We start from the raw sequence: 25006 nt of genomic DNA, 5'->3' as shown, positions 1-25006 counted from the left end.
TGTTTTCCTTTATATAGTCTGGCCCTAACGACTGCTGTTAAAACATAAATTTAGTCAATATAGGCACTACCTTTTCTGAAACATTATTTTTTTTATCTGCAAGAATATTGTGTGCTTCTCATACTGGTTTAGTCAATCATTGAGAATACTCGAGTAGAGTTTGTAAACAGCGCTGATCAAGTTGATGCCTCTATAGTTTAGAGGTTCTCTGGGGTCAGGCTTTGATGATTTATGTATCGGTTTTATAATACTGATACCACTCTGATGGAATAATAAAGTTTGAGCAACATGTTTGAAAAAGATACTGCAGAAAGCCAACTAGAGATTGTACCTTGAGAGCTTCATTAGGGATCCCCTCAATAACTACTACTTTGTTTGCTTCTTTTTTTTTTTTTTACTTTTTGTACCTGGTCTGATGTGATGTCATATTTCAACATATCATTTTAATTCAATATTGTATCTAAAAACAAATTTTCCAATTGAAGTTTCATTTAATAAATTTGATTTGAAAAATATCACCTCCATAGGAGGAGACTATAGTAATTTTCCTATTTTGAAAAAATCTTTCAGAGCAAGAATCTCTGCCATCTCTGACTATCTCCACTGGAACTAATCTACATTTCTGAGGTCCTATTTTTATTTATTTTTTTCAAAAAAAATTTAGAATTTGACTGCAAATACTCTAACTGAAGGGACTGTCCTTATCTAAATCTCCTTTTGAAAAATGTTGTTGAATTAATTTTTTCAATGAATTTTAATTTCTATCATTTGGTTCTTTACGTTTAAGGAAACTTTTCTCAGCTAGTAACATAGACCAAAGAGTCTGTAACTCCTTCTTCCAATAAGGGTGATTTGCTTCACAATACAGACTTGTCTCCGTTGCCGTAATATAGCTACATGTTTCTTTATGCAAAATGCCGATAGAAACGATACATAAATTTGATCCATAGTTAATTTATTTTGTTTCTTCATTAAACATTCTTGAACATTCTCCAATGCCTTTTCATATTCCTTGAAAGACAAATTTATCAGGAAAATAGCACAGACAGTGCAGGGGATGAACTCAAGTACAGGGGATGAACCTAAGGAATCACATAGTGTGAGGTACTTTCCTGACCCACATGCATAAAAACCCAGGAGACCGATATGAATTAAATAATCTATAGAAAAGGTAGGATTCTGAAAGGTGGTCTATTGGTGACCGCGGGTCTGGGGAATAGTCACTGGAAGGAGGAGAGAATGGTGAGTGGCGAGTCATGCCTTCCAAAGAAGATGAGATAGTGCGGGTGACAGCTTACTGTCAAAGAGAAGCTTTCTGAATCCGGAGGAGGTTAGTAGGACATGGGGTGGCTGTCTGAGCTGGTGTGCTGTATTGTGATTCATTGGAAGGTGGACAGGCTTTCAGAAGAGGTAAGATGAGGAGGATTAACACTGTCAGCCGTGGGATGAAGAGCCAGCGGTTAATCACAATAGAAATGGAGCCAGGGTACTCAAGCTTCATCTTCAGGGAGCGACCAGGACGGAATCTGAAGGTAACCTTTAACAAGGAGAAAACAGCCAGGGTTAGGGCTTGAAAAAGCCAAATGAACACAAGGAAAACACGGTGGGCTAACGGTACCACTAAGGTTGACACTCAGGCGATCACCAGCAGCATCTTCATAACAAGCCTGATGATTCTCAGGTGTGGGCTGCCAGCAGCAGCTCATCTCCGTCCTTCAACAGCACAACTCCAGATACTTATGAGGGGAGGTAAGAAGATACACATAAACAGAATGTTTAGAAGGTTTACCAACAAACATTGAGGAAGATAGACTTGGCTGGACACCAAGGTTGAGAACAAGGTGAAGACAGGTTATCTCACAGCTCCTTAAGTTTCCAACAGGCAGATGAGGTTAGTGCAGACAGCTGGGCAGTCTGAAACCAACAGCCACTCCCTCCAGATCCTCTGTCCAGGTATGATCTCCTGCATGAACACAAACTCACAGTCATAAGCCAGGATCATGACAGTTGGACAGCAGCTTCAGTGTTGTAGTGTCAGGGTAGAAATTATTGGTTTCTCAAAGAAAACCTGAGGGGAGGGTTGACTTACTCAGAGTTTTAAGATACAAGCTGTCCGTTATGCTCCATTGGATTTGAGGGTAATATCATTTTGAAATCTGTCTTCTCTTTTTTTTTAAGGAGATTTTCTTTTATCTTGTTCTGGCTTTTTTCCTGTAAATATTTGCCTCTATTATGTTTGTTGTTTAGTTTACTTAGTCCAAATTAATGACCTCCTAAATATGATACATACTGATTACTACTGTTTAATTATTGTGGGAGACTTCAACGTTCACGTTGACAACCCTCAAGACAGAGGTGCAAAAGAACAATGAGACACTTTTTGGTTTGACTCAACATGTTAAACAGCCAACACAAACACATTTCAGACTTTATCATCACTAAGGGTCTAAACATTTCCAAGGCCAATACAACCAATGCTGCCCTATCTTTTCAATGACTCAGTTAGCCAAAGAGACGTCATAAGAAAACGCATATTTAAGGACAATGCTACTGAAACCTTTAGCCAAGCTTACTCGTCTACTTCCACTTTGTCCTGTAACTCAGTAAATGAACAAGTAGATAACTTTCAGTCAAAAGTTTCAGACATCCCTAACTGCATTGCTGCAATTGAAGTGAAGGTTGTTTCTGGGAAGAAAAAAGCGATTCACCAGTTAGTAGTGAAAAAATGCCGTGTCCAAAATCTGAATGCAGGTGGCGAAAAAATAGACTCCAGGTTCACTGACATAGAAAGAGAGACTTTATATATATAGTTTACTACTGAAAAATCTAAGGGAATCTTTCTTGCAAGTGAATCTTTCTGAATTGGGACAAAATGTCAGTTTTCTTTTAGAAAGGTTTGCCTGCCACAATGTCTGATTTGACTCAAATAATAAACAAGTCCCTTCTGTCAGGTGTTTTCCCCCAGTTCCTAAAAGCAGCAATAATCAAACCACTTTTGAAAAAGAACTATTTGGACAAACTACTTCATGCAGAACTACAGGCCCATCTCAAACCTCCCCTTTATAAATAAGATCACTGAAAAAGCTGTGTTTCAACAATTTAATACCTTCTAAAAAATGACCAGCCACTTTGACATATTCCTGTCAGGTTTCCGTGCTCACCACAGTGCAGAGAAAGCCCCTGTCAAGGTGTTTAATGACATCCATATAAATATAGACTAGAAGAACCACAGCCTTTCTGGTACAGCACTTGACCGGTTTAAATCTTACTTAAAGGACAGAGACTTTTTTTTTTTGGTTTGCTGTTTTTATTATGGTGCCTGAGAAGAGGTAGAGACAAGTTCTTATCTCCAGTGAGCGATATGAAAGAGGTGTTGGGTGGTTAGTGTACTATAGGGTTAACACAGAGACAAACATCAATGAACACAATCACACTTAGGGGCAGTTATCAAATGAGAAAATATATATTTGTTTTGGACATTTTGGATTGTGCGACAATAAAACAATTTGGTCACAATTAAATAATTAATTGTTTTAGAGATAAACTGAAATTGTTGAAATTTTAACCGAAATTAAGACTTTGTTTCACATACAAGTAAGCCCAAACCATAACTGATTAAATCTTTTCATTTTCTCCATATGTTTTTTTTTTTTTTTTTTTGAATGATAGTGAAATTAATTTAATACATTTGTAGTTCCATATTGAATTTGTGTGTGCAGGTAAAGATGGCAAGAGGGCTTCCAACCTCAAAGGTTTGGAGCTATTTTCAGTGTAAAAATAGACTGAAAGAGTCATTTCAGCTGAACTCTTTCACAGCCTCATCTGTGCTTCTCATATGACTATATTAAACTCAAGAAAGTTGACTATTCCGTCCTCAAACAATAACCCAAACATTTATTTTGCAAAGTTCATAAAACACTCCATAGTAAGATCACTGCCAAAACATAAAAGGATGAATGAAGCATCCGGGTAGAAACTGAAGCAATATTAGTTGTAAATGTACAACATATAAATATTACAATAAATATTGCTTGCTATTCCATAAAAATAGGGATTTTTGAAATTATTATTGTTGTTTAGATGATGGTGAAAAAGGCAACACCATTTCCTTCCAATAGTTAAAGAAATAAAAGCTGAGGAACAAGACGGGCAGTAGTAAATTAGAAAATAGGAGAAAAATATCAGTAACCGCTTTCTTATCACTCTAATTAATGAAATTAGCATATAAATAGATGCATGGCCTTTACATTTACGATGTCATAGAAAATTATTCATCAAAACAACCAAGATGCTGTTGGTTTTACAAAAACAAAAAAATAACTCAGAAAAGGATTACATGGAAAAGACATGCAGACTCGTTGTGTTGCCTTTTCCTGATAATAGAATTTTGAAAGACTTTCATAAACACTTAATTGCTCTGTAATGAAGATGTCATGAAATTGCTTTTGATATTGCTGGGGACCTTCTATTTATCATTTCAATGCAAGGCGAACGAATGGATGTCTATTTTTTATTTCTTCTGCATGTTAACTGACCCAGTTGGCCGAAAGGCATGCACGTATCTCCCCTCCCTCCCACACACACACACACACACACAGAGAATGCAGCATTATTTTCTATATCAGGAGAGAAAAAGCATCCATTAACAGAACAAAACTAATACATTCTCATTAGATTCAGTTTTCCCAGAGGAGCCCATCTTGGATGTTTGGCTGTCGCTATCTGCTGGGCCAGAAATCATGTTGAAGAACAATATTACTGATTCCCAATGACATGGGAAGAAAAAATAAAACATATTTTCAAACTATAATTTTCACCACTGGGACAGTAAGCAAAGCATTTAACTGCTCTATTTTGTCCATTGATTTTCTTGAGTTCACCTGTGCTTATTTAGAAAGACTTGCATCATTTTTATTTAATTTTTATTTTTTTAACTGAAATGCGACCTGTGCATAATTTGACAGAATTCCATGCACACACTTAAATACACTCTGTGTAATCATGAATCCAAGCGTATTCACTCTGTACAACCTAACCAATATGGAATAAGGCCCTCATGACGGAGTACCTGCCTAATCCCTTGATAAAACTTGATTTAAATATAAAAATAAAGATGTTTCCACATCCATGTCCACACAGAGGATAAGGAGCGACTTCACAAAATGTAAGTTGGAGACCTTTCTTATGGACTATTGCCATGATCCTTTGGCTGGATGAGTTTTTGGTTCCCTTTTGTGTTTTTTTTTTTGTTTGTTTTTTTGCATTGCTTACCAATGTCATTGCTGTGTTACAGCATTGGCTCATTCGTGTTAAGTTTCTTTGTCATTTCTTGAGATTTGTTCTCAGTACATTTTGGATTAGATTTTTTTTTTTGTTTTAGTCTTTTGCCCTTGGTTTGAAGATCCTTTTGCTTCTGTCAGTTCCCTCTGTATTCTTTTGTGTTTGTTAGTCCCTCATGTCCCTGCTTAGATCCACCCCCAACTGTTTTACATTCATCTCGTCTCATCAAGTTTCCATGTCATTATCGCTCTTCGGTGCTTAAGCCCCTTGGTGTCAATGCTTAATGCTGGATTCTACCCTCCTCCTCCTGACTCCAGTGTTCCCTGGAGTTGGTTTTGTGGTTCGTCCTTAGATTCTCACTTCATCATACACCTGCCTCTGTCCTGTTTGCGTTTGGGTCCTTATCGTCAGCACCAAAATGTGACGAGTAGAGGAGTATAAGAACACAAACTTGAGAAGAAGTTATTCTTTATGTGCAAAGTCCTAATTTGTTCATCCAATAAACCGCTAACGAGGATTGCACCCTTTATCATAAATGATTGAAGATGTGGATGACTTTGAAACTGTAGTTTAGACACCAAAGCAGTGATGTCACATAACCACTGACTAGAAATAATGCAATGAAGATAGAATCATATCTGGTTGTTCATCGGCCCGATGCATATCTGGGGGATATAAATTGGGACTATTGCTTCTATATGCTTCCATAAACACATTCATGTGGTAATGGTGCTTTTGTTTTCATTTATATGGAGTCACTTGTGTTTGATGTTTGTTTTCGCGGCCTGTTTAACTGCATTGTTTAGAAATTCAGTATAATGGATAATCCACGTTCAAATCTGGCAGGGCTTCACTCAGGGTTTACTAGCACAGTCTGGATCAATCTATTCGCTCCCTCAGCTTGCGAGCCCAGTTTAGTCAGCAGCTGGATAGGTGTGGGCAAACAAAGGCCCGTCACTGTGTTTTGCTTCAAGACGAACAACAGCTCTGAGCACATTTCCAACATGGGTGTACTTGCAATGGCTGATGAGTCAGGTGTTATTTTGTACCGCATTTTAGTTTTGAGAATAGTGGTTCTTCTAATTCGGCAAGAACCACGATCACACAACCAAAAATACTTGCAAAGTTGCTTAAAGACAAAGTAATTTTTCCGGAGTGATCATCCTAATGTAGTGATCTCAGCTCCATAGACACAGACAATCAGAGGCAATCAATTCCGTAGACATTCTGTTGAAAGAGTTGAAAACATTTGTGTGACAAACACACCCTACAAACCTATTTCAATTGTACCACTTCTTTCAAGGACAAATGGAACAAAATTCCAGAAAACATTAGCTGGTGGAATGATACACAAGATTTCATAATTCTCCCATTTATCCTCCCATCCATTCATTGTCTACAAATCTATCACCACTGGTCATTGGTGGGGTACCCACTGGACAAGTTACCAGCCCTTCACAGGGCAACAAAAAAACAGACAGAACAACAACAACAAAAAAAACAAGGCACACAAACACATACTAACTCCTTTCTAAGAGTAATTTACAGTAAAAAAAAAGAGACATTTAGTCATGTGTTTGGACTTAGAATGGAACTGAAAGTACCTGGAGAGAACCCAATGCAGAAAGACCCTGAGCTGGGATTTGAACCCAAGGCCTTCTTGCTGCAAGGCAGCAGTGATAACAATTTCTGGCAGTTAGTTGATGGAAATAATTTTGTTAACTGACCTAAGACGTGAAATATATATTTAAACCAATTTCACTTACCAAGTCCTCCCTTCATAGAGTCACGAATTTAAACCTGGATTATGGAAATGTGTGTACCCTGCCAATCACAACCAACTAGATTTTTTGGTTTAACGCTTGCAAAATCTCACAATGCAGAGAAAGACCTACATTCTATTTCTGGCTTTGTTTTACCTATCCTAAAATATGTTTTCTTCATATGAAGGAGTTCAGGAACCTTAGGTTACAAGGTCTACACTACACTCTAGTATTATCTAAAACAACATTTGAAGATTTCCTTGATTTATTTTTATTTATTTTTTAAGATCAACACCATTATTTCTAGAGTAAAAATATGCTCGGGTGTTTCTGTATTTTATTTTTTTCCCCCAGTCTGGCCTTGTGTTTAAATCAACTGCACCGCCCTCTGTTTTCCAGCCCCCATTAAATATCTCCTAACCGGGTTCAGGTGCCTCCTCATGTAACCCTGATATGGAGATAAATAATGCCTAGAAGTAGATGTGAGTATGCTCACACGTGCATTTTTTTGTTTGCTGATCGATCCATGGCCTGTATATTACGGATCTGTAATGAAAAGATAGCAGAGAGGGGAGGTGGAGAAAGAGTTTTTAGAGGCCACGAATGCCCAAGGTTATGGAGGCCATTATTTTTGCCTGATCTAAGAGATGCAGGATTGAACCAGAGCCGGAGGACGGATAATAAATAGGCCAGATGATTCAATACCCCAACCACCTACTCCAAACCAGCCTTGCGCCACCACTTCTTTCCAAATAATCAGTTCTACCCTCCTGACTCCGCCATAGATCTCTGCGGACTTGCCCGCTATCTGGCCCTGCCAAAAGGAATGGATGTTATGAGCTGTGTATAAATTGCTGCTCTCACATTTTCAGAGGGGACATTTAATGATATTACATTAATAAGAGTGTAATAAGGCAGAGGCACACTGGGAGCGCGAGCAGAGCAGAACAGCTGCTGGGCCAAATCAAAAATGTGAAGTTTGCGTGTTGACTCAAGAGATATACCTGAACAGATGTGCTTCCAGCACAGAGGGGCTTTCAATCAGCCCAGCTGCAGGAGAGTCAAACTTCTCTCCTTGACACAGGCAGAGGAACACTTGAGGCAGTACATTTGGAAATGTAGTAGCTGGATATTGACTGTGGTTATATGTGTTTTTTTTTCTTCCTTTCATTGAAAATCTCATCTATTTTTGCAGGATTGATTAAACAGTTGTGTTCAGGGTGGTTGGATCGCAGCAGGTGAAAGAGGCGAAAGCATTTGCTTCCCTTATTCTTTCTATTCTCACTCACAGCACACTTTTACCTAAGCTAAACCGTCAGTAAAGCTGTCATTCACTTCTTTTTTTCGTTTTTAGAGCAAAAAAAAAAAAGAAAATAAAACAGAGGCTTCTTTTCTGCACAGCTTAAATATCTAAAGGAACAGAAGGGTTATATGTGCATCCCTGCCGTCACCCCCCATATGCTAAAAAGCTTTCATTGGCAGCTCTTTTCTCTCAATCGATGAGCCCTATCTGCAAAACAAATAAATGAATGATTAATGTAAGAGCGGGGCTATAACATGAACCACCGATTCAGCTGACACAAGACTTCTGAGATGATTAAATGTCTCAGACATAACCATTTTAACAAATGTGTTTTGTCTTCACAAGCTCTCTTATAATGGAAAAGTCTAGTATGTTGTGTTTGGATTTGGATGGAAGTGTCACATTCTGCTGCAGCTTCCTGACCCACACGCACAATCGTATAAAGGTAAGAAGTTTTATTTACACAACGTTAAATGATAAAAACACGCTATTGAGGGCTTATGCAGAGTCTGAAATGGAGCAGACAGTTAGATCTGCCCAGGAGTAACAGAGGAGAGAGTGTGGCTGGCAGGAGTCGAAGAAAATGTTTTTCTGTCAGGAGATGGTGTTGAAGGAAGAGTGCAGATCCCGGCAATGAGTTGAAGATATTATGATAAAGCTCTGTGTTTCTGAAGAGAGATGCTTGATTGGTTTTGAGATCCTTGGAGTGGACGGACAGATCGCTGAAGAGAGTGGGCAGGCAGAGGGAGGTTGGAGAAGTGGGATCAGCAGCAGATGATCCTGGATACGGACGGAGTCCAAGGAGAACTGTCACAGAGCGTTTGGCTGGGAGAAATGCAGGATAGGAGCGGTACGGTAACCTGGGAGAACAACAGCACAAAGATAACAGAGAAACGACAAGGAAATGCCAAAGGTTCTTCACAAAGTACAAAGAAGTTAAAGGAGTCAGTCAACGAAGACTTGACTTTACAAATATGGCTAATCATCAGGCGACGAGCGATCATCCTGCAGCTCCTTGTATCCCAACAGTCTGAGGGAAATTGTGGATAGGTGTGCAATCTGCAGCACACCAATCATGCCCTTCGGCAGAGATTCTCTGTTATGAGATAGGACTTACACAAACACCTATCAGCATTTACGCCAGAATCGTGACAGGAAGAGTTTACCAAGCATGCCGTCGCTGAAGAAAAAACAGCAGTCAGTCCCTAGTCCTAAGAATTATTACATTCTCAACTATTTCTGTCTGCTATGCAACTTGGCTGATGTGACACTTTTCGTCTTTGGCTTTCATGTGCGGTCTGACATTGATGATAAAAGCTAGTCTGAGTACTCAACCGCAACTTTTGAACATGATACAATGAGTAAACAGTGCAACATGTCTCAATTCCACCGAAGAACATTTGCTGTAATGAACTGCAGTGTGTTTGACAGCATTTTATGGTCTGAACCACCTCAGTTTGAAATAAAATGCATATTTTACTCAAACCACATTTAACTGAACAAGTTCTTGATGTTTACGAGTCCCCCATAGTTTTTTTTTTTTTTTTTTTTTAACACTGTTGCTCAGAGTTTAGGTAGAAACCAATCACCAAGGGTTAAGGCAGACATATCAGAAGCACTGAATATTTTAGATGTGTTCTGATAATTAAATGATTAAGCAAATTATTGAAACTCGTTTGTTTGGTGACAAATTAGACAAATTTTCTAGTTAGCCTTATAAATGTGTACAACAAACTTTGTGAAAGCCAAATTCATACAACATGACTTTTAACCAGTGGTGTTATACTTCATCTTTCACAAGAATAAAGAGGGTAGAGGCACTCATTCACTGTATATATATATATATATATATATATATATATATATATATATATATATATATATATATATATATATATATATATATATATATATATATATATATATATATATATATATATATATAACTTTATAGCCGGAATATCTACCAAAAAAAAGCTCCATTTATGTAATTTTTGGCCCAAGAATTAAACATAATCGGCATGTTCCTCTTTTATAAAACTGTATATAAGCACGTTGGCTAACAAAGTCTGCAGTTATAATTTTTTTATTGTTATTTCACCTACACACCTTTATTATCCTCTATGGGAAAGCTACTAAGTGTAACAGCATGCAGCTGCAGCTTCTCTGCTTGCCTTTACTGTATGTCCCATCTATAAATAATAAAATCGGGTGGGTTGGGGGATGGGGATACTCTGTCGATTTTGATGTTTGTACCATCTACCCTCAGTTACTATCCTTAACAAATGTAACATAGCCGAAGGCAGCAGAGACGAGTTTAAAGTGTGGGGAGACAAATAGGCCTGCTTTATCAATATTGAGCCCTAACAAAGAAGGGATAAACTTGTTGCATGCGCGCATACACACACACACTCAGATTCTCAGCGGTCCACCTGCTCAGCTCGAGGGAAAATGCTGCAGCCATTCTGGAACAGAATGTATAAAGTTTGCTCCTGGAAAATACAGTAGAACTCTTTTGTTCACTTCCACAACAGAGCGTCATCAAGTAACACGAGATAGAGCTGTGCTTTCTTTACATTCAGCACATTTGTCGTAGCTAGGTTGAACGTCCAAGGTAACGGGAGCCCGGCCATGTAAAATAAGAGACTGGAGAACAATATAGAGAGATACAGTGTGACGTCACACCATAGTCCATCTGAAATACTACCTTTAGCTCTCCACGTCCCTATTTTTTAGCACTATCTAAAATAATGAAATTTCACTTATTGCTCCTTCAAATTAAAATCATGCAAAGCTTTCACACTTAGTCACATTTTAAACTCCCTTTAACCAAATATAATATGTAAAGCTGATGTTGAAATGATCAGTTCTTTAAAATCGGCTATATTTTGTTTACAGTGAGTATTCTTTACATGAACTGTATATGTTGCTTAGTATAGCGTACATTTAGAGTGCAATTTTATTTATTGGACTTGCTTAGATCTGTTTTACACACTGCTATTTGGAAAGGAATATCAAAAATATGCTTTAAAAACATGCTGCATTATTTTCACTATGTGTGGATGAGCTGTATAATATGATTACAATTTATTCACTCACCTCTTTGAGGATCTCTGAACCAAAGAAGGCCATGTAAGCCACCGCAAACACACATCAGTGTCCTCAGTGATTCTAAATAATTTTGGGCATTAGTTACACGCTGGAGGCATCACATATGCAATTAATTTTTACCATAAAGGCAGCGGATGAATCATCTTCATTACAATGGTAAATGTGTTGTAGCTGAATAGAAAACTGGAAAAAAATTATTTAAAAAGTGAGATTTAGATGAGGATGAATCAGTCTGTTCCTCGCGCTTGAATCTTTCGAAGGCCGACATGAATTTATTCAACAAAACATCAGGGATTGCCTCTTTCAATAGTTAATTTACATTTTCAAAGACTTTATGGCTTCAGTTTGTTTTTGCCCCAAAAGATGGGGACAACAAGCTGCTGTCATCAAGAGCCTCGCCTCAATGGAACCCAGCAAAATAAAATTCACTTTGCATCATCTCTGCATCAGTGCAATTAATTACTAGCTGCTGGTGCAATTTTATTCAAATCCATTTAGTTTCTTTACACAGAAGAACGAGATTTACTGTCTTTTTGCCACACATTTCAAGTCATAAACAACAGCACATAATGGGAAGATGTGCACCTAGTGGGCATTTTATCTGTTTCTGTTCTCGGTCATAAGAACAACCATAATGTCCATCTGAAGTAGTTTATTAGGTACTTTACAACATATTGTAGTGAAATTATTACTGGTCAGCTGTTGGTACCGATATATGCCAAAGTTTTAACACATTTCTGATTTAAAACTGCTAAATGGCTGTCATCCCATTCCTGTGCATTAAACTCCTCTTAATGAGAAAAAGCTAAAGAAAGAGTCCTGATCACTGGAGATTTCTCTGGCTGTATGAAGCTTAGAGTAAGGCAATGCTGCCCGAACCCCACCTGTTGCTGTCCACTACTGGTCAGCTTGCTGAAAGACATATTTGACTTCTGGAAATAATTCCAAGTGCAGGTTTGGATCCGAGTGCCGCTCTTCGCTCTTATTAAAGGAAAGGTTTATTAATAGTGGTTATTTTAAAAATCCAGCTGGCATCTGTGAGTGACACATCTATTAAGCTATCGACCGCAAGCAACATGAATAATTAAGCAGCTAATGTGGGCTTGTTATACTTGTGTTTTTCTATGAACAGTGGAACTGCAAAAAGGTCTGTTGTGTACATTAAGCACTAAATGTTGGTTTCTGCTCTGAATCAAAATAGTACTAAGAAATGGTGTAGATGACATCACTAAAACCGTATTGATCGATATGTTTTGTCAGCATTATGGAAAATTGTTGCTTTTCTTTTTGATACAAAAGCAATTATTCACTTTGCATCAGCCGCTCATGCCTGCTTACCTCACGGCTGACATTCACTTGGCCGTTTGACTCACCTGAAAAGCATTCCAGCAATCAGGTCCTCACCATATTTTAATTAAATAAAATGAATTAAATTGTTTTTGTTTTTATTTCTCTCTGGATTATTCTAATTTACCCGTGGTCCCCGGTTCTCCAGAGTAATTCCCCTCTCAGTCTCAGTTTTTGTTTAAGAGCTTTGATTTTTTGTTGTTTGTTGAATTACTTGGATGAATCTATTCTGCCCTGCCGGTTGCATCTGGGTTGTTCGAAAACACCACATTACAGCACTGCTTAATTTTATGCAATCCGTTGAGCTTCAATCATGTGTTTAGATTTTAACTGTCATTTTTTTTCCAGTAGGTTTTTGCTTCCATTCAGCAGACAGGACTGGCCTTGTGTAGGATTTAAATGTGTTGTGTTTTGTTTAAGGGTTTGATCCTTGTCTCCGCAATTAGACGTAATAGTTTTTAAATATTTTAAGAAACACTTATTTTGGTTCTAGCTAGCCACTTTACCCCCTCCCTCTCTTTTTAATTAGTTGGTTTCCTTATTTCAGTGCCAGATCCATGTTCATCCTCCTTCCTTCCTCCAAGTCGGAACTGGCTTTGTGTCTTGGACCCCGTCATGAACATATTTTTGGATGTCCTGCCTGGCAGCGCCTCTGAGATGCAGATGAAATTATGCTTTATGGATGCAACCCGTGACAGTGTTCCAGTGCATATGCACAGGTGAAACTGGATGCATTTTCAGTGTCACATTTGTGCATCAGTGGTCACTCATGGTAACAATCCCTGTGACACAACAGGGGCTCATGTGCTCGATCTAATTTAAGCACAAATTAACAACGCGTTGATGCTTTGACCTCAAACTTTTCAACAACACATGTGACGGGTTATCAAACTAAATGGTGTCACTGAGCACACTCTGATAACAAATGAGCCTTATCTCCGTTCTTTCACACACACACACACACACGGTTACAAGCCTTCTGAAAGCAAACTATCGTACAACTGCGAGCCATAAATCTCCAGCAATCTGTGCAGCTGCTTTAACGGCTCAGTGAGTGTCGCTGGCCTGCAAGTAACCAAAAGGTATAAAGTCAGCAAAGGGCCAGTGAAACATGAAGGTCTGATACCTACATCCTAACCCTGCTGGTTGTTTTAACTTTGTTTTACTAGCCAACAGATGGGCTGCCCTCTATCAGCTATTTCACTACTGTGACCCTCAGCTGCACTGCAAACGTGCCGTTGCATTTGAACAACTCTGCTAAGCAGCAGGGCAGTTCAGAGTCAGCATGTCTCCGTCTTACACAGAGACTCACTGGACACCTGAAGGTGTGTTTTGGTTTCTTGAAGCTTATTTCAGTAATTCTTAAGTTTAAGATATAGAGATTGGATGATTAAGTTATTTAAAATTAGACTAATAATAATGTACTAATTGGCAAACAGGATTAAGTTGGAGGCAACCGGACTTGTTCAGTTTTCTGAAAACGTTTTGACAGTTTTCTGAAAACGTTTTGACAGTTTTCTGAAAACGTTTTGACATCTATGGTGCTTCTACAGAAGCACCATAGAGAGCATTCTGACCAGCTGTCTCTCTGTGTGGTGTGGAGGCTGCAGTGCCTCCGACTGGAAGAACGTGAGGAGAGTGGTGAGGACAGCAGAATGGATCATCGGGGCTCCTCTTCCCTCCATAAAAGACATCTCATCTCAGCGCTGCATGTCCCGGGCCCGCAACATCATGAGGGACCCCTCACACCCCCACCATGGACTGTTCTCCCTGCTACCTTCTGGGAAGAGGTTCCGCAGCATCCGCTGCAGGTCCACCAGGTTCTGCAAAAGCTTTTTCCCTGCTGCCATCAGACTGTTGAACTGCTGTTGAACTGCTAAACCATAATCTCTGCACAACATTCGCATATTTGCACATTTTGCATCATTGCATCTCCATCTAGCATTTAAATGCATTCTTGCACAAATGCCCTTTGCACAATCAAATTCTGTACATAAAAATGTTTTTTTTAAAAATACTCACCTGTACACTGTGACTTTCTGCTGCATTGTTTAGATTTCAATTGTTTTACTTTTAAATCACTGCTGCACCTTATACTGTATTTTAAATCTACTGTAATTTACAAGATGTATTCTTGCACAAATGCCCTTTGCACAATTCTGCACATACATATAAAGTTGTCTAGGTGTGTCTAAGTCGAAGTCTAAGTCATCCAGCATAACAGTATAAGGCATAGCCGCTGCAGTGCATCCAGCAGCAGCTTTGAAGATGTACGAATTTACTTTGCTAAAGGGACAGCAGATGAAAGTTAGCCTTTGTTAAGCTCTCATGATAGCTTAATGCACCCATGTTGATTGAGATGCACTGTCCATTATTAAAATAAACAAACATTAGGTTATTTCCCAAATAAGAGTCAGACAAGACGTAACTAATACTTGGGGTTAATCTTCATTTTTTGTTCACTTTTCTTTCTATGTAGGGGTGGTATTCCATATGCATGTCTAAAAACATACTGAACCAGATGTGGAGAAAAGTGGTTATAGATAATTCTCCAGCAGCAAAACACATGGATGGAGCTCAAGAAGACAAACAGAGCATCCACCACGATTGCCAAGAAGGATCATCCAGCAGAAAGTCTGGCAATGGGCCCAGTCAAACCTGCCAGCCTCGCCTTGCCGGCATCTGGGAAAATGATCCAAGGTACCTTATTAATTGCAGCAGGAAGAGGAAGGTGCGTTGTCGAGACAGCCTCCAAGTGGGTGTGCAGTGCTGTCACAAAATGTAAACACCAGGCGTCTTGGAGGATAAACAATGAGCATCACCGTGTCAACAAGTGTTAGAATATCAGAGAAAGAAAGATTTCAAAACAGCTGTTGAATGAGGATGGAGTGATTTTCAAAGGAAATGTGAAAGTTGATTGATAGAGTAGACCCACAGACATGCCAAATCATAAATGTAGTCCAGATTTTGACTGCTTGGGCCAGTGAAGATTTCATATATCAATATGGAGAACTCCTTAGTGTTGTCAGCAAAGCAAATTAGGTCTGCTTGTGTAAGAAATGTGTCAATGGCCAACACAAGGAAGACATAGCTGTTATTACCAACAAGGCAGGACTCACTTGTAATGTACAGTGCATTTACCCTAAACTAAACATCTGCCTAAAATTGTAAAATTGACTTTAAATTTTCTGATCCCCAATATATAACACTTTTTTGTGATCTTAAATAAATCAATTGCCCCCAAGAAAATGTGACAGTAACACTAACAGAGACTGATTTAATATGAAATAATATGAGCAGAGCCAGATATGTTGTAGTGCTGAATCCTCTCCTGCTATAATTTATGACCATCTGATCATCTTGATCCTGATAATTCCTCGGTGCACATCCTGATTTCTGATGTTGACCTGTTAATGATAAAATCGCTATCCCTTTCCTCAATGGTTGTCACAGTTTACAACGGCTCATGAAACACAATATGTGCATCAAAAAAAATAAAAATAAATCAAAAACAAAAAAAAATAAACACCTTTGTGGCCTTTCTCCAGCAGCAGTGCCTGGCCATCAATCAGTTCTGCGTGTCCTTCAGATCGGTGGACAGGAACTTTCCTGACATAGCAAACACTTTAATAAGTTATGGACGGGTCACAAAATTAAGTCATCTGCTCTGTTTATCCCTTTGTTGACAGTAGGACATTAACATCCATCATATCTGGAGGACAATTCAAATAATATTGTGGTCGAAGCCCATGCAGCAGGAATGATTTCTCTGTTGGAGCTGTATCCCTCAATTAAAAAGCCAATCATACTTGAAGGAAATGGTTCAGAATGCACAACAGAATGCTGAAACACAGTTTTGCTGTTGTTTTAGCATGTTTCTTTAAAAACATCATACATTTTCTGAAATCCTGGATCAGAAAGTCAGATATTTTGTATCCGGCTGTTTGTATGCATGTGTGTATTTTATTTTATTTATTTATTGTTGAAAAAAATGCACCTCTTTGCTGTTTATTTTACTTCAAATTAAAATAGTGCTGATAATTTCGAGAACTCTCATGTTTAATCAAGTGGGAAATTTCTGGAACAACCTGTACCTTAGCAAGTCTCAGGTTACAGCATTTGCTTGGTAATAAGTTTGCAATATATACACTCGTACATGTTCAATATATGAAATACTTTTTGTTTGACTCATGTTTTAACACAATTCATCAATTTGAGTTATGCTGTACTTATGCTTTTTTTAAACTGAACAAAGCAGGTGAAAGTAAATGTTAACCTTCTAAGGTGAAATAGTTTTGCATCGTTGTAGCAAAAAATCTTTGTGCTCTGCCTGTCTTTAAACACTTTCACTAATGAATGCAAGAGCAGCCTGCCTAATAATTGCATCATCAAATTTTCTGATGAGCCGGTGTTTTTTTCTCATTGCTGCACAGGGATGACTGCTCCCCAGTGTACTTTAAAGAGATTGATGATGAACGGTGGCGTGACAGTACACATTTAATTCTTAATGCTAAAAAAAGGGTCAGATTATATTTTATGATTTTTGAGCCCATTATTTTGTCAGCACCAGTGACAATGCACTTTAATGGATTTTTGGGTTTAGATATAGGGTCTTCACACAAAATAAAATATATTTTGAATTTGGACTGTGTTTTTTTTTTTTTTTTCTTTGGGGTATGGGTGAATTTCTACATCCAAGTCTAAAGTTTTACATTAAAGGCCCACTGTAATCTGCAGACATGGGTTAAGTGGGCAAATAGTGTACTCAAGGAAGCTTCACTTGAAAATATAGTCATCCAAAACACAATACTCATCAGAAATATTTTATCTAACCAGAAATAATCATCAGAATCCAATATTTTCCTAACACTATAAAGCGTTTGCATGCAATTGTTACAGTGTGTAATGTTTATATGTTAGAAAAACATAAAATACAATATATACTGTTTACTCTGTATTTACATCACCTCAAGGCAGGCTCAGCAGATATAAAACAGCTTCAGAGCAATAAAGCTGCTGTTTATGTTGAAGTCTCACTTCAACATAAACAGTAGTAATATTATTCAAGTAGAGGTAAAAACTAAGGTGCAGTATCATTACTCCTGCAAAATCCATATTTCATTACCAAGCATTTGTTTTTGAGTTTTGTTATTAGTGTATATTTGCTTTAGAGGAAGTGCACTGGGAAGTTTCTTTAACACTGTTCTTAGGAGTCACATAGTGCCATCTCCTCTGACAAGGGCCAATAATCATCGGCTTAAAATAAAGACTGGTAACATTTCCAAATCTGATTTTTTTTTATTTATATCTATCTATCTATCTATCTATCTATCTATCTATCTATCTATATATATATATATATATATATATATATATATATATATATATATATATATATATATATATATATATATATATCTCAAAAAGTAAAGGGAACACTTAAACAACACGATGTAACTCCAAGCCAATCAACATTCTGTAAAATCAAACTGTCCACTTCAGAAGCAACACTGATTGACAATTAATTTCACCAGCTGTTGTGCGAATGGAATAGACAACAGGTGGAAACTAGAGCCAATTAGCAAGACCCCCCCCCCCCCCCCCCCCAATAAAGGAGCGGTTCTGCAGGTGGTGGCCACAGACCACTTCTTGGTTCCTATGCTTTCTGGCTGATGTTTTGGTCACTTTTGAATGCTGGCGGTCAATGTTCCACCTAATTTTTCGTGTGTCTAACCATACACACAAACTCCCTGAGCATTCACTTGACCTCTGTGAGCAGCATCACACTGAGACTAAATTATGCCTGTCCAAAGCCTGAAATTATAACAAGTTACATTGATTACTAAAAGAATCAAGTTACAGCAATATTTTTCTTTTCGATTACTTAGTTTAGATAAAACTGATTTAGCCCCATTACATGAAAAAGATAAAAATCTTGGATTTGGAGCTGTATGGTATGCTTTATTTCAGAGAAGGGATCCTGCTAAGGAAGAACCGAGAGACATGAACATCTTTCAGAGTTAAAATTTTATTACCATTAAATTATTTACATTTTTTGCAGTGAGATTTAGTACAAGCATGTGGAGCCTCTCTTCTGTTAGTCAGCTGCAGGGCAGCTGTGGCTACAATGTAGCTCACCACCGTCAGGGTGTGAATGTGTGCATAAATGTGTGAATGACTGACCAGTGTAAAAAACTTTGTGGTTGTCAGACTTGATAAAACACTGTACAAGTACAGGACAGCTCATATAGAAATGTATAAACAGAGTTGCTTTTCAAAAACAGAGGTAGAACAAAAAGGTTGGTCAGGTTGTAAATGACTTCAACTGCAGCTGATAACACCAGCGGAGCAACAGTTATAGTAGAGTTTAATGGTGTTTCAGAGCCAGAGACCCACAAGATTAATAAACAAAACTACACATAATTAAAGCAATAATTTATATTGTATCAAATTTTGAGACTTACAGCTCTAATTTTCCATTTATATATATTTTAGTGTCAATTCATATATTTTTTTTTCCCTGAACACTGTTAGCCCTATGGCACATTTCTTCTTCTTAAATAACGGTACCTTTATTTCAGCTGAAAACATAAATATAGCCTATATGATTAATATAAAGTGAGGTTGGTACAAATTATACACCTACAAGACAATTAGTGTCAACTAATTTTTAGAAGAATGTGTGAAGCCAAATTCTGGCAAAAAAGATGAATGACAATATCAGTTATTTCAATAACTCCCATTGTTAATTGCATATGTTGATTATAGCCAATCAATGCTTTAGTTGATTAGGGTTAAACATAAGAAAACAGTCAACCATACCTGATTAAACTGTATTTTCATATTTGCTGCCATGTCCTTTCAATGCCGTTCGTAATGAATGTGCCCCCCACACACACACACACACACACACACACACACACACACACACACACACACTCCCCATTGCGTTGAATGAGTGGAGTGTGAGAAAACAGTTTTAATTCTATGTGAAATAACAGCAATTCTCTGCCGCCAACTCGCTTTTTCTGCAGCCACAGCATTGTTTCTTATGGTTTAATATTCTCCATGTGCCTTTATTAAAGATTTCTAAATCCACTCGCAGGAAATGCGCACTTCCAGGCTTCTTATTTCCTCCCATTGCCATGGTGAATCACGTTATCTGTGTTCCATTGAGGAGGGCTTCTTTCATGTTCGGGCTCACGTTCAACTCAGGGTTGATTGGACGCTGTGTTTAGTTACCTGATTGATATCACCTGTTCTGAAACCAAAAACGGTGAGTATGACAGTGTGAGGTAGAACCACTCGGAGTAGCTGCACACAGATGCACACCGCAACCTGCCCAACTATAAAGGCATCTGCCCCACCCGTCAATCAGTGGTGCGCTCCAGTCAGCACCTGGCACCCACAGAGCTGGACCATAGAACACCATCTCATCAGAAATGCAAAATGGTACAAAATAACTTGGTTTAATATTACTTTGTTTACAGTTCATCTTGGATTCTATTTACTGCGCAGGATAGATTTGCTGTGTGCGCTGAATACAGATGCAGTTGGCGATTGTGCACGCCCGTAGCTTCAAAGGAACATTGCTGCCGGTGCTTTCACTCTAGTGGTAGTATGAGGCGGAGTCTACAACCCAAACAAGTGGCTCGTGTAGTGCAGCTCATCCAGACTTTCATAGGAGGGCAACAACCCTGCAGCAGGCTCGCTACCTCCACCTTTGTGCAAAGCACTGACCGAGCCCTGCAAAATGACCTCCAGCAGGCCACAGATGTACATGTATCTGCTCAAACGATCAGAAACAGACTCCATGAGGGTGGTATGAGGGCCTGACGTCTGCAGGTGGAGTTATGCTTACAGCCCAACACCATGCAGGACGTTTGGCATTTACCAGAGAACACCAATATTGACAAATTCACCACTGGCTCCCTGTGCTCTTCACAGATGAAAGCAGGTTCACACTGAGAACATGTGACAGATGTGAGTCTGGAGATGCCGTGGAGAACGTTCTGCTGCCTGCAACAAACTCCAGCATGACTGGTTTGGCAGTGGGTCAGTAATGGTGTTAGGTGGCATTTCTTTGGGGACGCACAGCCCTCCCTGTTCTTGTCAGAGGCCGTCTGACTGCCTTTAGATACAGAGATGAGATCCTCAGACCCATTGTGAGACCATATGCTGGTGTGGGTGGCCCTGGGTTCCTCCTAATACAAGACAATGCTAGACCTCATGTGGCTGGAGGGAGTCAGCAATTCCTCCAAGATGAAGGCATTGATGCTATGGACCGGCCCGTCCGTTCCTCAGACCTGAATCCAATTGAGCACATCTGGGACATCATGTCTCGCTCCATCCACCAATGCCATGTTGCACCACAGACTGTCCAGGAGTTGGTGGATGTGTTAGTCCAGGTCTGGGAGGAGAGCCCTCAGGAGACCATCCGCCAGCTCACCAGGAGAATGTCCAGACCTTCATGGGTTAATAAATTTGATTTCCATTTATAATTTCTGTGTGATTTTGTTGTCAGTACATTCAACTATGTAAAGAACAAAGTATTTAATAAGAATAAATCATTCATTCAGATCTAGGATGTTATTTTTGTGTTCCCTAAATTTTTAGTGCAGTGGTGTGTGTGTGTGTGTGTGTGTGTGTGTGTGTGTGTGTGTGTGTGTGTGTGTATTACTGTTTTCTAATGTATGTATACATTTTCTTTTTTTAATTTCCCTATTATCCAAACACATGTGGTTAGATGGTAAAATCTCAATGGTTTTTAATGTGGTCACATGCAAGTTCTCCCAACTATTTGAATGCTTTTCCTTTCCAATATGGCATGCAGTTTAATGTGGCAAAGCAAGGGGCCCAGACCTTCAATGCTGCTTTCAAAATGCAATAATTCATTGTTTCAACTTAAATCTAAACACAGTGACTTTACATACTCGATTTAAAAATATACAATAATTAATTAGGTATATCCTAAGCTGTACTGTCGTTTCAAATACAGCAGAAAAGTTTAATGAGGACAACATTTCTCTCTTACCTTATGTTTACAAAAAAATCGAAATAAAATCTTATTCTAAATTATCCTCGGGAAACATTCACCACTCTTTGATTTCCCTCTGTACTACTTCAAAATTTGAGGTCAGTAAGTCCACGTCTCAAATAGAATAAATATTTAAAGCCCAACACTGATAATATTACATAGAACAACTGGCAGCATGATATTTAGAACTATAATGTTTTTAATTCATTTTTTGTTGTCTTATTTTAACACCCCTTCCTCTGTTCTTCATGAAATCCAATTAACAGGAGGAGGGAGCTCTGTGGCTCCACACTGCATCAATTATTCATTGTAGGCTTTTTTTTCCACAGCAGATTCCTGGGAGTTACTGTGAATATTAAAGACCTGGGAGCTGCCGACAGACCAGATGTGTTACATCGCTCTCATCTGATAGATCTCTCAGGGATTCAACCAGTTCTCTTACCCTCGCTTCACTCTCTATGTCACCACCTCTGCCAACCAGCTGTACACCCCGATATTTCACAGGGGTCTGTTGCGATAAACTGCCAAGGCTAAGAAGCAACTTCAGAATTGCAAATTGCATACTGATGTGTATTCACGCCGTTGTTTTGGTATGTTTTGTAAGTCAGAAAAGAAGAGTTTCGCAACACGGCAAGGAATTGTTAAAAGGGAATATTGTAAAATTTTCAACGGGGTGTGAATCCATGTTTATTTCATTTTCCATAGTGATGAGGGTCAAGAATTTTGGAGGTTGACTGTCCTCCAAGTGTCTCGTGTTGTTGCTATGTATTATTCACATCAAACTGAAGTGATTTTGAGTTTAACTTTTTCACCTTCTTGGATCTTGAAAATTAGCAACGATAATAGGTGATGCTCAATTAAGCGGCAATACATTTTCACATAGACCATTTTGTATTACATTGCCTCTAAACAAAGTGTAAATTGTCACATATTGGTTTACTTATGTCTACAGAGTGACCATGTTGTGCATCTACAGAACCATGTGGTATGTTATATTAAAGCCATTTGGTGAATTATCTGGCACGTAGTACCCATTAATACAACCAATGAATTATGTAGTGACCTGCTGTGGCCAACGCATTTGACTGTGACCAAATCCTGTGGTGTCCCCCACCACCACTAGGAAATTAGAAACCCTGCTGGTGGTGAGAGTCCAAAAATCTCACTGATGATGTGCCAGATGTTTCAGGTTCACGCGCACTACTTGTTTGGGTTTACAAACTCTAGCCATCAAAATGTCATGTTGCTGGATTCGACTCACCACTAGATGGTGATCATTGACTGCGTTTTTCCCCGACTTCCCAAAAATTGGCCAGACATGTGGCCAGTAGGGGTGAAGTCACCAGCCAGAAATAATGAATATGGGATATTCAATCATCTTCGATATCAGGCTGGACAACTTCTCTTTGCATGTCATCCTTCACTTACTGTCCCATATTGCCTTTTTTCTCCTGTCTCCTGGATTGCTTGTGACACAGGGAGGAGGCACCTGGATTGTGGCAGAGGATGTGGCCCTAAAGCCAACTGGTTGACCTCTGAAATATCAAGTGGCCTAGGGTCTCCCAATTGAAAGTACCCAGGTAGGTCTGACTTAGTATTATGAAACAGAAATAGTATACAAAATATATTTTATCGATACATTATTTTACAAAATTAAAAATAGACATTATTCCAGTTTAAAACCCAATAAAGCACAGGAACTGAGGACAACACTAGAAGCAATCTGAGACTTAAACACAACAACTGCAAACCAAATTAGTAGCCACGCAAAACACCACAAAATAATGTTAGATTACAAAAGAAAAGCAAATCTTACGTTGCGTCAACCCAGTCCTATAAAGCTGTGCCCAATCAGCCAACTCATAAAATAAAAAGAAATCTGCACTATTGATCTGGTTCTGTAGTGGTTGTGCTACAACTCCGGCTCTAAAGGATGACCTGTTAGCCAATTAACCCAGAGCATAATAAACAATGCGCCTTGGTGAGAGGATAATATGCAACAGCAGCAATCTGTAATACCCAAAAGATGACAATAAAGTGTCTGCTGACAATAATAAAGACATATGGTGAAATGAAAAACTGGTACCTTCAGATGCTGCAGTGAAAAGCCACTGAAATGGTTCCAGCAGCACAAATATCGAAGATCCCAATTCCTGGTACAGCAGCCCAACTAGCACAGCGCCAGTGGTCATCTAACAGATCCAACTAAACACAACCACACACCTGACACTCCTACCTTGGCGGGCACACCTGGTGCCTATATACACACACTAATGAGCCCAACAATGCTGCAAAACAGAAGAAGGTGGGGAAATAGGGCATAGATGCATTCAAGGGCCCAAAACAGGTGGGAATTTACAGCCACTCTATGTAACCACTGTTCTCAACTAATAAACCACCCGGTTACATGCTCATAGTTTACATTTTGCATTACGAAAAACAAAATTCTGTGTTCCATTTGTCGCAAAAAAGTCTGAACTGACATCTGAGAAAAATGTTGCACCCAAGTGGAATGCATTCCCATTAGAACGAACACCACCAGATGGTGTTGTTCCGCTTGGTACGCAGGCTACATTTTTACAAGCTGATAACATGTTTCTTTCCACTCCATGCATTCAAACATGAAAGATGCTCACAGCTGGAGGCTGTAGTAGTTGTATGTGTTCCACTTTTACCACTTTTGAATCTAAATCCATCGTTTGATGTGAAGCTGTGACTTTCTGATTAGAATTGGGTGTCATCTGTGCCTGTTTTGACTTCTATGGAAACCCAGAAGTAAAAGGATGGCATAAAAAAGATATCTGCAGTGTTTAAATTGCAAAGGTTTATTATAACTCTGTTGTCTGCAAAAGAAGATATCATACATGTTGTTCACCCACAGAAAGAAAAGAAAAGATGACAAAGTGAACAATATAATGAAGAACATGCTATAGAGTAACATAAGGAAAATACCAGAAATATAGGCAGTGAATGTGACTAAAACAAAATGAAGTATTAATCAGCTAGACGAAGGGGAACTGATCAAAAATAAGAGTTCCATCCTGTCCCGTTAAAATATTAAAGATCATCGTTATAGGTCCAGGCCTGTCATCTTACTATGGCTTCTTTGACTGCAACCCATAATCTTCTTCATTGCTAGTAATGATACACAGATATTTAAGCTGC

The sequence above is a fragment of the Fundulus heteroclitus genome, chromosome 10, assembly GCF_011125445.2.
Source record: "Fundulus heteroclitus isolate FHET01 chromosome 10, MU-UCD_Fhet_4.1, whole genome shotgun sequence".
Lineage (NCBI taxonomy): Eukaryota > Metazoa > Chordata > Actinopteri > Cyprinodontiformes > Fundulidae > Fundulus > Fundulus heteroclitus.
Note: the sequence above shows the minus strand (reverse complement) of the source record.